General features: G+C 37.2%; 1 protein-coding gene and 1 non-coding gene across 2 annotated transcripts in view; one reads left to right on the top strand and one right to left on the bottom strand.

Annotated features, from left to right (window-relative positions):
* The window catches only part of KCND2 (potassium voltage-gated channel subfamily D member 2), a 519,434-nt gene that overhangs the window by 99,608 nt on the left and 406,556 nt on the right, over positions 1–13,270 (top strand). The window lies entirely within an intron of this gene.
* Positions 11,156–11,262, bottom strand: LOC123824797. Its single transcript, XR_006786756.1, has one exon. It is a non-coding gene; the product is annotated as a U6 spliceosomal RNA (small nuclear RNA).

The raw sequence follows: 13,270 nt of genomic DNA, 5'->3' as shown, positions 1-13,270 counted from the left end.
GGAGCAGGAAAAAATTCACAACTTTTGTGTTGTGTCTTCCCTTCTATCGGCTGCATTTCACCTTGCCATATTTTATTCAGCATGGCTCAAGATCTAATATTTCACAGCACTCTCCTTCCCTATACATATTGTGTTTGGTCATCTTACTCTCCAGACTACTCTGAAGCTTTATGTGAAGCCAGTAATTCTCTTTTCTTGTTATTTTTGGGCTAATTAGCATTGCCAGAAAATCCACATGACCCTGTGGATGGATAGCTTTAGAAAGTTAATGTTCCAGACTATCCTGTGATTTTCAGTACTGCTGTATCCTAGTAAGCTCTTTATTTTCTGTCCTCTGTAGCTCACCAGCTTCTTCCAGACCTCTCCTAGTACATTCATCACTTTTTCAAGTTTATTCTTTCCTAATTTATTATTTTTCTACTTGCACTATATAAAATTGCCCAAAGGACCAACATCTATTATTAAGCATTACCTGAAATTAGAAACAATGCAAAACACTTTATCTTAATCCTAATAATACTGAAAATTAAGTGTTATTATTATCCAATTTTTAAAATAATGAAACTGAGGAACAACCCACATTTACTAATTGGAGGAAGCAGGATTCAAAGTCAGGATTTTATGACTCCCAAGTCAGAATCACATCCATTACAATGTGCTCTTCCTGTTTGTTATGAGAATCTTAAGTGATTCCACCCTAGCAGCAGTTTAAGTCTTCCTAAGAGTGACTTCCTCTATAAGAATCTCAAATTAACTCATTCATGTATGCAAACATTTAATCATCTCATATTATTGCAACAAATAAAATATCCCAAGCATTATAATAGATTTTAAAAAAATTAGATAATTTGTTTCCTGCCTTCCAGAGGATCAGAGTGAAATAAGGGAGATAAGACCAGTATTCAGTAAATACAGCCTATATATTAGTTTTACCGGGCTGTCGTAGCAAACTGCCGTGAACTGAGTGTTGTAACCAACAGGAACTTATTTTTTTCACAAAAGCAAGGTGTGTGCAGGTTTGGTTTCTCCTGAGACCTCTCTTCATGGCTGGCAGACAGCTACCCTTTTTCCATGCCCTCACATGGGTTTTCCTCTGTGCACATACACTTCTGGTGTCTCCTTGTCTTCTTTTCCTTTAATTTTTATATTAATGATTTATTGTTTAAGCTATTACAATTGTGCCAAAAGTTATTTTGCTCCTTTGTCCCCCTCCACCCAACCCTCTCCTCACTTCCATGGTCAATCCCCATACCACTGTCCATGTTCATATGTTCATGGGTCCTTCATATACATTCTTTGACTAATTCTTTTACTTTCTTTTAAAAAGTTTTTGTTGTATTTTTCCCCATTACCCTTTAGTTGCCTTATACCTCCCTCCCTCCTGCAACCAGCACACTGTTGTCCTCAAGGATACTGTTCTTATGGATTAGGGCCCCACCCTCTTGACCTTATTTAGATTTAATTACCTTTTTTTCATTTTTTTAAATTTATTTTTAGAAAGAGGGGAAGGGAAGGAGAAAGAGGAAGAGAAACATCATGTGTGGTTGCCTGTCACATGGCCCCCACTAGGTACCTGGCCTGCAACCCAGTCATGTGCCTTGACTGGGAATTGAACTGGCAACCCTTTGGTCCATAGCCCGAGCTCAATCCACTGAGCTATATCAGCCAGGGATTTAATTACCTTTTTAAAGACCTTATTTCTAAATACAGCCTCATCACCTGATGGGAGATTGAGCTTCAACATATGAATCTGGGGAGGACATAATTCATTGTATGACAGGCAGCAAATATAATTGTCTTCAATAACATATTTGATCATTGTGAGTTTTTAAAAATACTATAAGTGTGTAGAAAATTGAGCGTTAAATATAGTATAGATGAAGGTGATTCTGACACATATGTTAGAGACAAGGAGATATACTCATAAACTAGAACTTGATGGATGTTATAATATGGAAAAAATGTGACAGAGGGACAGAAGATTTCCTAGGAGGAAATTAACCATAAGAGTAAATATTTATGTAGGAATTAGCAAGATGTGTATAATAGGATAGGAAGGTCTATAAAAACAGATGGACCTCGTCCTTAAACATGCTTCTCTCCATCCTTCTTCACCACAGCAAAATCTAGCAGAGACTTAGAGATTTGTTTTGTTTTTAATATCAACACATAAATCTAAAGTGGATTGATTGAAAGCTAAAATGGTCAGTTGGTGGTAGATGAAGTAAGCAATTATAACTTGTTGCATTGAGTTCAAACTTTTCTTCTTGGTGCCCTCCATTTAAGGTTTTATTTTGTCTATCCTTTATTATCTTATCTGTTCCCTAGGCAAAAATTCTGTGTTTCTACTAGCACAGTATCAACACTATCCCTTAGGTATGGACCCTGGATCTAAATCTACCCTTATGCTCTTGTATTTATCTTGCCTGAAGCATTCTACCCAACTCCTCTTCATTAATTTGCTCTGTAAAGTCTATCTTCAAGTTCACCTTCTACAGGGGTAAGCCTTGCCTGAGGTTTGTAATCAGCGAATTCCTAACTACATTCAGCAAATTATTTCATAATATGCTATCTTGCAAAGATCTTTAGCTACTCCATGCAAGTAAATTTTGTTTTCACAATTAGAGGTAAGGACTTCATTTGTTTCCTCCTATGTTGTTTTGTGCATACAATAGATATGCACAATACATTGTAAACTTCTATTGACTACAAAAGCGGGGGCTATTCTGTAGTATAGGTCAGATATTTCAAAAGAGAGAAAGAGAGACCTTCACAAGCCATAGGAGGCATTCATTGATCATTAGTGTTTGTCAAATCCATCTCCTACCCTTTATCTTATTGCATGTGCCCTGTTCTTACACAAAATATTATGCTTCTAGGTTTGATCTGGAAGGTTTGGGAAACCATCAGATATAAAGGTTGTAAAAATTTAACAGAATCTACCTAAAATCTATACAAAGATAAGGCTTTTTTGGCGATATTATTTGGCTGTATATGACATTTATTTTGAAAGTAGACTGAGTGAATCTATGTTTTTTTCTGATGTAGATGATTGAGGACAGAGTGAAGTTTGATTTTTTTTCTCATCTTGTTAACCCTTTCTTTATATATCTTCTCTTCATCAAAATAGATAATGTCATTATTATATACATTTCAACTTAAAACTAAAATTTTAGATACACAAAAACAATGCATGAGTACTTAAATTCACAGCTTTTAGAAAGGGAAATTGCTTTTTACTTATGTTACTTCATCAGACACTTAAATGATGTGATCACTTTTGTTTTTGTTTTCCTTTTCCTACTTTGTGTTATTTATGAGCCAATTATTGCAAGTAACAGGTAAAATTCTGTTAAAACACTTGTCAGGCAATATCATATGTCTTTCCTTAATTCAAATTAAGTTCAGCTCAAATACTCACCCTTGTCCTATAGACACACGTGTGGTAAGACTTTTAATGCTGGTCATCTGTTGTGGCTACAGGACCCATGCTTGTCTGTGTGACCACACACAGACTGGTGGAGCTCACATGATTCCAAAGCGGTCCTTCTTTTTTGACTGCCACGTTAGCTTTTATTTCTGCAAGTTGAAAATCACTATGTAACCCAGGTGGTACAATGGGTGACCTAAACCTTGACTCCAAGGGCTGCTTAATAAGCTGCTTTTAGCCCATACTAGCCTATAAGTTTTCTTTTCTAGCTCTGAAGCAGAAAATGTCTGTTTCCCATTCCTTGGTATAAGCAGAGCTCTGTCTTCAGTAATAATTTTTTGTTGTATCCTTGGAGATGGAACAATTTTCCCCCCCTTTTCCCCCTAATGAATACAGCTTAGAAATAAAACAAGTTAATTTCTCAGTAGATTATCTGCCTACATTAAATTTTCAATAAATCACCTTCCTGCACTTAGAAAGACAATTTGTAAAAGCCATTGATTTGAGGGTGGAGAATTGGGATTTGAGACGTTCAGGGCAGGTAAGAAGAATGAGCAAAGCCACATGGTGAGTGAGTTGCATATTAAGCATGTTGCATGAAAAGAAGAAAGCCATGAATAAAGACTGAAAAGCAGAGAGGCAAAGCAGAAGTGCTTAAAAACACAGCTTCAACAAAGTATATTTCACATACTGATTTGCTCTAGTCTCCAACGATCCCTGTTTGGCTGCTTCATGTTAGGAGAGAACCTGGTTGAAAGGAAGTTCCAAAGTCAGTTCTAATTCTATTGAAAGATTATTGTGCAGTTATTTCTAGGCTATTTCTATATTGTCAGAACTTAAGAGAAGGATTTACAGTCTCCAGTAAATCTAGTGCCTTCTTTGTGAATCCAATAAACATCACGGCCCTGTGAGGGCTTCCTGAAGCACATATAGAAAGTACTGCTAAAAATGATAACCAAACCAATAATCTTCCATTTTATATAACTATGCAATATTATAATTAAAGTGATTCAGTATTACCTATTGGGGTGAGACTTTATCATTTGTCCTCATTTGATCCTGAACTTTTCTGTATAAAATTATAATTAAACCTGTAGTAAAAGAAAGTGCTGCTGTAAAATATTAATACTCAGATTTTTTTTCTAAATTGCGATAGCCCAGTACTCTCTCCATAAATAAATTTTTAGAACTGTTGTAATGGCATGGTATTTATATAGCACAACTCTACTCATTTAAATGTATTTAAATGTTAAAAGTTACATTTTCTCTGGTTTAAATCCCAGACCACCTCATTGGTGCAAATCATTTATCTGCTTGACATTTTACAGTGCATGGTCCTATTCATTTTAAGGTTAAGGGAAGACTTCAAAGGCATTTAATTAGAAGAAAGAAGGAACAGAAAAAAAATTCTTTTCAAAGCCAGGAAAGTGGTGACTCTATGCTAGAGGTCTAGCATTTAATTATATTCACATACAAATATATAAGTCGAATGTGAATGCTGCAGCATATGAATAATGATAAAAGCAGGAAATCAGCCGTGTGCTCTAATAGCTTGCAGGATCCCTGGGTTCCAGCTCCAGCTCTGTAATAACTAGATGACTGACCTTTCAAAAGTCATTTATCCTCCCTGGGCTTCAGCTTCTTCAAGTATAAAATAAGAGGTTGCTGTAGATTCTACCCAAGATTCCTAAAAGTCTATAATTCTATGACAGGCTATATATTATTGCTTCCTATCAAAATCAGTTCAACAACAAAATATATTTTATCTTTGGAAACTGCATAATATATTTTCTGATTTTCTGCTGAACACTACTATAGATTGCACTATGGATGAGCAGAACCAAGAAGGTCTAAGCAGAATATTTTTCTTTGGAAATTATTAATTGGAGAGGGAGAGGGAGAATAACTAGAAAAAGGAGGCATGAAAGAGGAGAAAGAGAGACTTTCTGTTATGGAGACTTCGGTATAATTCCTCAGGTGTCTAATAAATTTCTCAATTTACATCCCAAGTTAAACTTCTGATCTTTCCCACAAAATCTCCTCCACCTACATTTTAGTGATCTCAGGTGATGGAAAACCCCATCCCTCCCATTTCCAGGCGAAACATCTTATGAGTTATCCTAACTCTAAGGTCCTTCACACATACCACATGTAATCCATGGCTTTATGTTTAAAATATACCCATAGAGCACCCACTTCTCATTGCTACCACCCTGGTCAGAGCCATTGTCATTGCTCAGCTGCACGACTGCACCTGCTGCTTAATCAAAATCCCTGCTGAACCTGTAATCTATTTTAGTGGCCGGACTTATCCTACCAAAACCTGAGTTTGACTATGTGACTTCTTTACTCAGAGCTGTACAATATCTTCCTGTTTCATGCAGAATAAAATCTAAAGCTTTATAATTGTCAACATGGCCCTACATGACCTTCTCTCATTCTGGGACTCTTTTGGGACATCTCCTTACCTTTCTTTCTGCCCTACTGGTATGACTTCTCCAGCTGTTTTTCTTGCTCACTCTGCCAAGCCTCTCTGGTCTTCTTACTGCTTTTCTTATTCCTGGAGCAAGTAAGGGTCCTGTCCACTCACCGTTCCCTTTGCCTGGATCACTTTTTCTCAGATACCCACTTGGTAAACTTTATTACCTCCTTCAAGTTTCTGCATCATTTATAGTAGTGCCTGGTATGTAGTAGCTACTCAGTAATATTTGTTAAATGTATTAACCTTAGATGTTATATTTCATCCACTGGAACTTGTTTTACATTCTCAGTTGCTAATCCATCCAAAGTGTATCTAGTTTATAAATTCGGCATCAACTTGGTATTTTTTTGCCATTTTTTTTTGGGGGGGATCTTACTTTATTGCTTATATGCCATCGATAACTCTGTACTGAGTGTTCTCCAGAAGGAAGCCTCTTTTAGTAAGTGGATACATTTTTAATACCCAGATTTCTCTGGAGGAAAGCAGTGAGAAGTGCAGTAGTTCAACTTTCATAGCAAACCATCCACATACTGGGAGGCACACCTCACATATTGGGTAAACTGAGATTATGCCAGGAGGAGGACAAAGTTTATAAGAAGCAAAATAGATTAGTTATAAATTACACAAAAATATATTGGCATACACAATTGATATTGTTGACAAAGATATAAAAAGAATTATTTCAAGATACAAACAGACATTGATGTATGACAAAGCTAATTTAAAGTTCACAGCTGTTACTTTTCTCTGTATTTTGCTTTGAGATAGAGAGGAAGAAAGGAAAGGATGGAGGGAGAAAGGAAGGAAGGGAGGAAGGGAGGAAGGAAGGAAGGAAAGAAAGAAGGAAGGAAGGAAGTTTAAGAGTACCAATCGACAAAGCCTGCCTTTGAGATGTGTCCTGAGCCAAGGAATCACTTCTAGATGTAGGCAGCAAGAGTGCAAATCTAGGTAAAGTCATCCAGACTGGTCATTGTATCAGACAGTAGTGACCCAGCAGCTTTCATACTGGCTACAAGAGATGAAGATGAAGAGGTCAGTGAAAACACAGGACATAGGTCAATGTGTCAGCTAGAGCTCCTTTTCCTCTTTTCAGTCTCCTCTCAGAGAGGACAGAAGATGAAGATATGTGTTTGCATTTATTGCAGTGAAGGGTCTAGTCATTGCCCTAAACAATACTACCTTCTCCTAACAAAGATAAGGGCAGAGGTGCTGGGACATAGGGAATTAATGTAAAGATGAGAAAAATATTAGCATTCAATTGTGCAATTACTAACATTTTTTGATGCAGAGGTGCTGGGACATAGGGAATTAATGTAAAGATGAGAAAAATATTGGCATTCAATTGTGCAATTACTAACATTTTTTGCATGTTTAAGGCTATCAAAAAGAAGGAATTGGAAAATGCATCTATAAGAAAAGATAAATGAGATTTTTGAAATAGGACACACATGTTCTAAATAGAAGCTTCATGAACAATATAAATGAAAATTTCTGTAAGTATGAAAAATAGATGTTTAGGTAAAGAATCATATATGTGTTGCCCCGACCATTGTAGCTCAGTTGGTTATCATCCTGAAAAGCAAAAGGTTGCTGGTTTGATGACTGGGTTGTGGCTTTGGTCCCCTATAGGGGCACATATGAGAGGCAACCAATCTCTGTTTCTCTTTCACATTAGTGTTCCTCTCCTTCTTTTTCCCTCCATTTCTCTCTCTCTAAAATAAAATCATATATGTCTTAAAAATAACTTGTAAATATAATTGAAAAATGTAGTACTTTATACTAATTTAGATGTGAATAAAATAAGACTGTAATAGAAATTTAAAATTATTCCAATATTCACTTAAAATCTTAAAATTGCAAAAGAAGGTGATCTCTAAGGATTGTAGGGATTTGACAACTGTGTCCTTTCTCATAAGTGATTTTAGACAACTGTGAATTAAAGCAGAGATGATTTCAGTTAGCCAACAGTATTGTAGTGAATCACACAGCCCCACAAAAAGATATGAAATCCTTGAGTAGTATTTAAAAGCAAGGCATTGTGCATAAGGCTAAGAGTCCAGGAAATTTTTATTTAGACTCTTTTATAATATTTGAGTGAGGCAAGCAAGGAAATGATGATCTGTTAAATATATCTCCATCTAACTGAATTTTGTATTCCTTCCTCATGTAATTTTTCTGCACTGAATCCAGACTTCCAGTTCCAAGAGATTACTTGCCTCCCTGCTACTGAGAATTCACAATGTAATAACTACAATGAAACACAGGTTTTCCATGCACCATAGATAACTTTATGCCTTTAAGATATTATCTTTAAAAATCCTCTTTCAGTGAGGCAGCAAGTTTATCAACATGGAAGTGGCTCAGGGTTGGAAAGGCTGGAGTCCTTATTTTTTTTTTGGAATCAGAGGTAGAAAGTATAAATGGAACAAAGAGGGGCACTAAGGAAAGAAAAGGATTAATTAGCCCAATTGCCTGCCCACTGTGCAGTCAGGGTGTTTGGCAAGCCAAGATGAACGTGTGGGGAGTGCTGGATTATCCACTTGGCCAGCTGAGTGTGCAATTAGTGCCCCAGTAAAGCAGATATTATTTTTAAATGTATTTAAAACTTCAAAGTAAGTATAAAAAGGTCATCCAAGTAAAGTTCTGTGTTGGTCATCTAGCCTCATTTTAGGACTTATTACAATTTGTTCTTTTTTAATTTTTCAGGTACAGTTGATGTACATTATTTTAATTTTAGATGTACAACCACATGATTAGACACTTACATAACTTATGAAGTGATCGCCCTGATAAATCTAGTGTAGTAACTATGTATGGTGCCAGACATCTGACTCCATATATAGTTATTATAATATTATTGACTATATTCCCTATGCTGTACTTTATATCTCTCTGACTATTCTGTATCTACCAATCCATACTTCTTAATCCCTTCACCTTTTTCACCAGTCCCCCAACTACTCTTCCATGTGCCAACCATCAAAATGTTTTCTATATCTATGAGTCTGTTTCTGTTCTGCCTTTGCATTTATTTTTTTAGATTCTATGTATAAATGAACTTATATGGCATTTTTCTTTCTCTGTCTCACTGGTATCACTTAGCATAATGTCCTCTGGGTCCATCCATGTTGTTACAGATGGAAAGATTTCATTTCTTTTTGTGGCTGAATCATATTCCATTGTACATATGCACCAGTTGTTTTTTCTACCCATTCATCTATTGATGGACACTCAGTTTGGTTCCATACCTTGGCTAATGTAGACAATGCTGCAATAAATATAGATGATGTATATGCTTTTAGATTTAGTGTTTGGGTTTCTTCAGTAAATACTGAGAAGTGAACTTATTGGGTCCTTCTTTGTCTCTTGTTATATAGCCTTTGTTTCAAAGTCTATTTTTTTCTTATATGTGTTGCTACATCAGCTTTTTTTGTTTTGTTTTGTTTCCATTTTTGTGAAATATGTTTACCATCACTTTAGTTTCAGTCTGTGGGTGTTTTCTATCTGAAATGAATCTCTTATAGACCACATACATAGAGGTCTTATTTTACTAACCATTCAGCCACCAAGTATCTTTTGATGGGAACATTTAATCATTCGCATGTAAAGTAATTATTCATAAATATGTATTTATTGCATTTTACTTATAATTTCGTCTTATTTTTCTTCTTCTTCTTATAGAAGACCTTTTAACATTTCTTGTAATACTGGTTAAGTGGTGATGAAATATAGCTTATTCTCGTGTGGGGAGGTTTTCATGTTTCCTTTTATTCTAAATGATATAATCTTGGTTATAGGTTTTCACTTTTCATAATTTTGAATTATTTCATACCAGTCTATTCTGGCCTTCAAAGTTTCTGTTAAGAAATCAGCTGACAGTCTTATGGGAGCTCCCTTGTAGGTAAATAACTTCTTTTCTTTTGCTTCTTTTCTGTTTTTAACCTTTGGCATTTTAATTGTGATGTGTTTTGGTATGAGCCTCTTTGAGTTCATCTTGTGTAGGACTTTCTTCATTTTCTAAGCTTGTATTCTATTTTCCTCACCAGATTTGGGAAGTTTTCTGTTATTATATTTTCAAATGGATTTTCAACATTTTACTCTCTCTCTTCTCCTTCTGGAATCCCCATGTTTGTTAATGTTAATGTTGGTATGCTTAGAGCTAAACCAAAGGCTCTTTACACTAGCCTCATTTTTTTTGTATTCTTTTTTAATTTTTGCTTTTCTGACTGGGTGTTTTCTGCTTCCTTGTAATCCAAATCACTGATTGGATTCTCTGCTTCAACGACTCTTCTATTGATTCCCTCTAATATATTCTTCATTTCATTTAGTGTATCCTTCATTTTTTTATTGTTTTTATGGTTTTCATGTCCTTTTTTATAGTTGACACTATTGCAAATGTCCTCAATTGCTTCCCCCTTAGTATCCCCCATTCATACAGTGCCCCTGGCCTTTACTATATTGTTGCCTGTGTCCATGGGCTATGCTTGTATGTATATAGGTCCTTTGGCTAATCTCTTCCAGTCCTCCACTCCCCTCTCCCTCTGAGATTTGTCATTCTATTCCATGTATCCCATGCCTCTGGTCCTACCTTGTTTGTCAGTTTATTTTGTTCATTAGGTTCCACATATTAGTGAGATCATATGGTATTTGTCTTTATCTGATTAGCTTATATTTCTTAGCATAATAATCTCCAGGTCCATCCATATTGTCACAAAGGGTAAGAGATCCTTCTTTTTTTTAACCTGGCTGGCGTAGCTCAGTGGATTGAGATCCTTCTTTTTTAAAGCTGTGTAGTACTCCATTGTGTAAATGTACATCTTTTTTAATCCATTCATCTACTGATGGTCACTTGGGCTGTTTCCATATCTTGGCTATTATAAACAATGGTGCTATGAACATAGGGGTGCATATATTCTTTCTGGTTGCTGTTTTGGGATTCTTCAGATATATTTCCAGAAGTGAGATTGCTGGGTCTAACAGCAGTTCCTTTTTTAATTTTTTGAGGAAACTGCATACTGTTTTCCACAGTGGCTGCACCAGTCTGCATTCCCACCATCAGTGCATGAAGGTTCCCTTTTCTCCACATCCTCACTAGCACTCATTCATTTATTGATGGTAGTCATTTTGACAGGTGTGAAGTAATACCTTATTGTAGCTTTAATTTGCATCTCTCTGATCATTAGTGACATTGAGCATTTTCTTATATGTATATGAGCTATCTGTACATCCTTTTTGGAGATTGTAAAAATATGGAACACTTCACAAATTTGCTTGTCATCCTTGGGCAGGGGTCATACTAATCTTCTCTGTATTCTTCCAATTTTACCATATGTACTACCAAACTGAGCACTTCATTTCCTTTTTTATGTTGTTGAAGTTCTCACTAAGTTCTTGAGCATCCTTATAACCATTGTTTTGAATTCTATATGTGGTAGTTTCCTTACTTTCATTTCATTTATTTCTTCTTTTGGAGATTTCTCCTATTCTTTCATTTGGGACCTGTCTCCTAATTTTGGCTACTTCCCTGTTTTTTTCTCTATGTATTAGGTAGCACTGCTATGTCTCCCAGACTTGGTAGAGTGGCCTTATGTAGTAGGTGTCCTATAGGGCCCTGTGGTGCAGCCTCCCTGGTCAGCCAAGCTGGGCACTCCAGGTGCACCCCCTGTATGGGCTATGTGTACTGTCCTATTGTAGTTGAGTCTTGATTGCTGTTGGCATCCCTGGAAGGGATTGACACCCCAGGCTGATTAGCTTTGGGGACCAGCTGAGACTGCAGTGAAGGAACCACTGTGCAGGGGCCAATCATACAGAGTAGAACTCTCTTTAGTGGGGCTTTGGTGCCTACCAAGTCCACCCCTTGGGTCTGTCATTCATGGAGGTGGCTGGGCTGTAATCTGGTGTGGTCTGAAGCTTTTCACCAGGTGCACTGACTCTGGGCCCTCCCAAGAGACCACCAGCTGTGCCCTGACCAGGGCCATTTGGTATGAGCTACAGAGTGATATGCAGAAGGCTACTACTTGTGCTGGGCTTGCAGGTGCGCAGGAGAAGCCAAGCTATGAATGTGGGCTTGCTTCCTCTAGTGCGAGGCCTGAGGCCAATTAGCAAGCAGTAGAAGGCCAGATGGTGCTTGTCTGAGAGATTTTTAAAAAGTCCATAGCATGAGACAAGATAGGACATTTGTGTGGAAAAACTACTGGGAAGGACTTGAGTTGGTCTGCAAGTTAGGTGGGGCAGGGCTCAGGGAATCACCAGGTCAGTGTCAACAATGATAGCCAGGTTGATAGATACTCAGATATGGCATTAGCTGCCTTCTCTGTGAGGGGGGAGGGCTCAGCAAGGGAACAATGACTTCTGCCAGCACTTACATCTTGTTGAAAGCTGCCTCACCAGTTCTTACTCTGATAGCAAGCAATTCAGTTCCTCCCTTATGTCTCTGATGGCTTTCAAGCTGCTGCCCTAATGCTGGAGCTCAGAATGAGTGAGTCTGAGTAATTCCATGTGTGGGCCCCTTAAAAGGAATGAATGGCTAGGTTTGCAAAAGCTTCTATCTCATTCAGCCACAATCCCTACTGGTTTTTACAGCCAGAAATTGTGGGGACTTCTCCTAGCACTAACCCTGGGCTGAGGGTTCTGATGTGAAGGTAAGTCTCCTTTGCTCTTTAAGGGAAATTCAAAGCAGTGTGAGACCAGCCCATCTGTGCCTCTGTCCCCTCTACCTGTATCGATGTGGCTTCCTCATACCTTTAGTTTTAGGACTCATATTCAGCTAGGTTTCAGGCATTCTATATTATGGTCTATAATGGTCGTTTTGTAGTTTGTTATAATTTTGATATGGTTGTAAGAGGTTCTGAGTACCATATTTACCTAACAACTTATTACTATTTTGTATAAAAGTGTCTGTGTGGGGGGTTATTTATAAAGTAACTTTTCAACTCTTAGGGCCTGTAATAGAGTCTTTGTGTCTGTATGGAAAGCAATCAGGGTTTGATATTTTGGGAGAAGCTCTGCACTACTACAGAATAGGTAAATATTTCTTCCCAAGCTCTCAGTGGAGTAACTCCACTCTCTGGGGCCACCCTTGCTCCAGCTGGAGCCCTACTTGTATGAAAACAGTGGGAAGTAGTTAGAAGACAGCTGTCCTAGAAAAATGCAAACCACTTTGGTTCTAACTTGAAGTTCTTTAAATTTTTGTTTATTCATTTGTTAAAAGAACAGATTGGACCAAATTACTTCCCAAATCTAATCATTGTCATGACTCTGTGACCTTGGGTAGCAACCAACATTTTGGTCATGTTTCCTCAACTGTTAAATTAAATTGTGGGACTAGAGTTGTTGACCTCATCCATCTCTCCCTCCCT

Source organism: Phyllostomus hastatus, unplaced genomic scaffold (genome assembly GCF_019186645.2).
Source record: "Phyllostomus hastatus isolate PE091 unplaced genomic scaffold, TTU_PhHast_1.1 phas_contig_118, whole genome shotgun sequence".
Lineage (NCBI taxonomy): Eukaryota > Metazoa > Chordata > Mammalia > Chiroptera > Phyllostomidae > Phyllostomus > Phyllostomus hastatus.
This window is presented reverse-complemented; position numbering and strand designations above follow the sequence as displayed.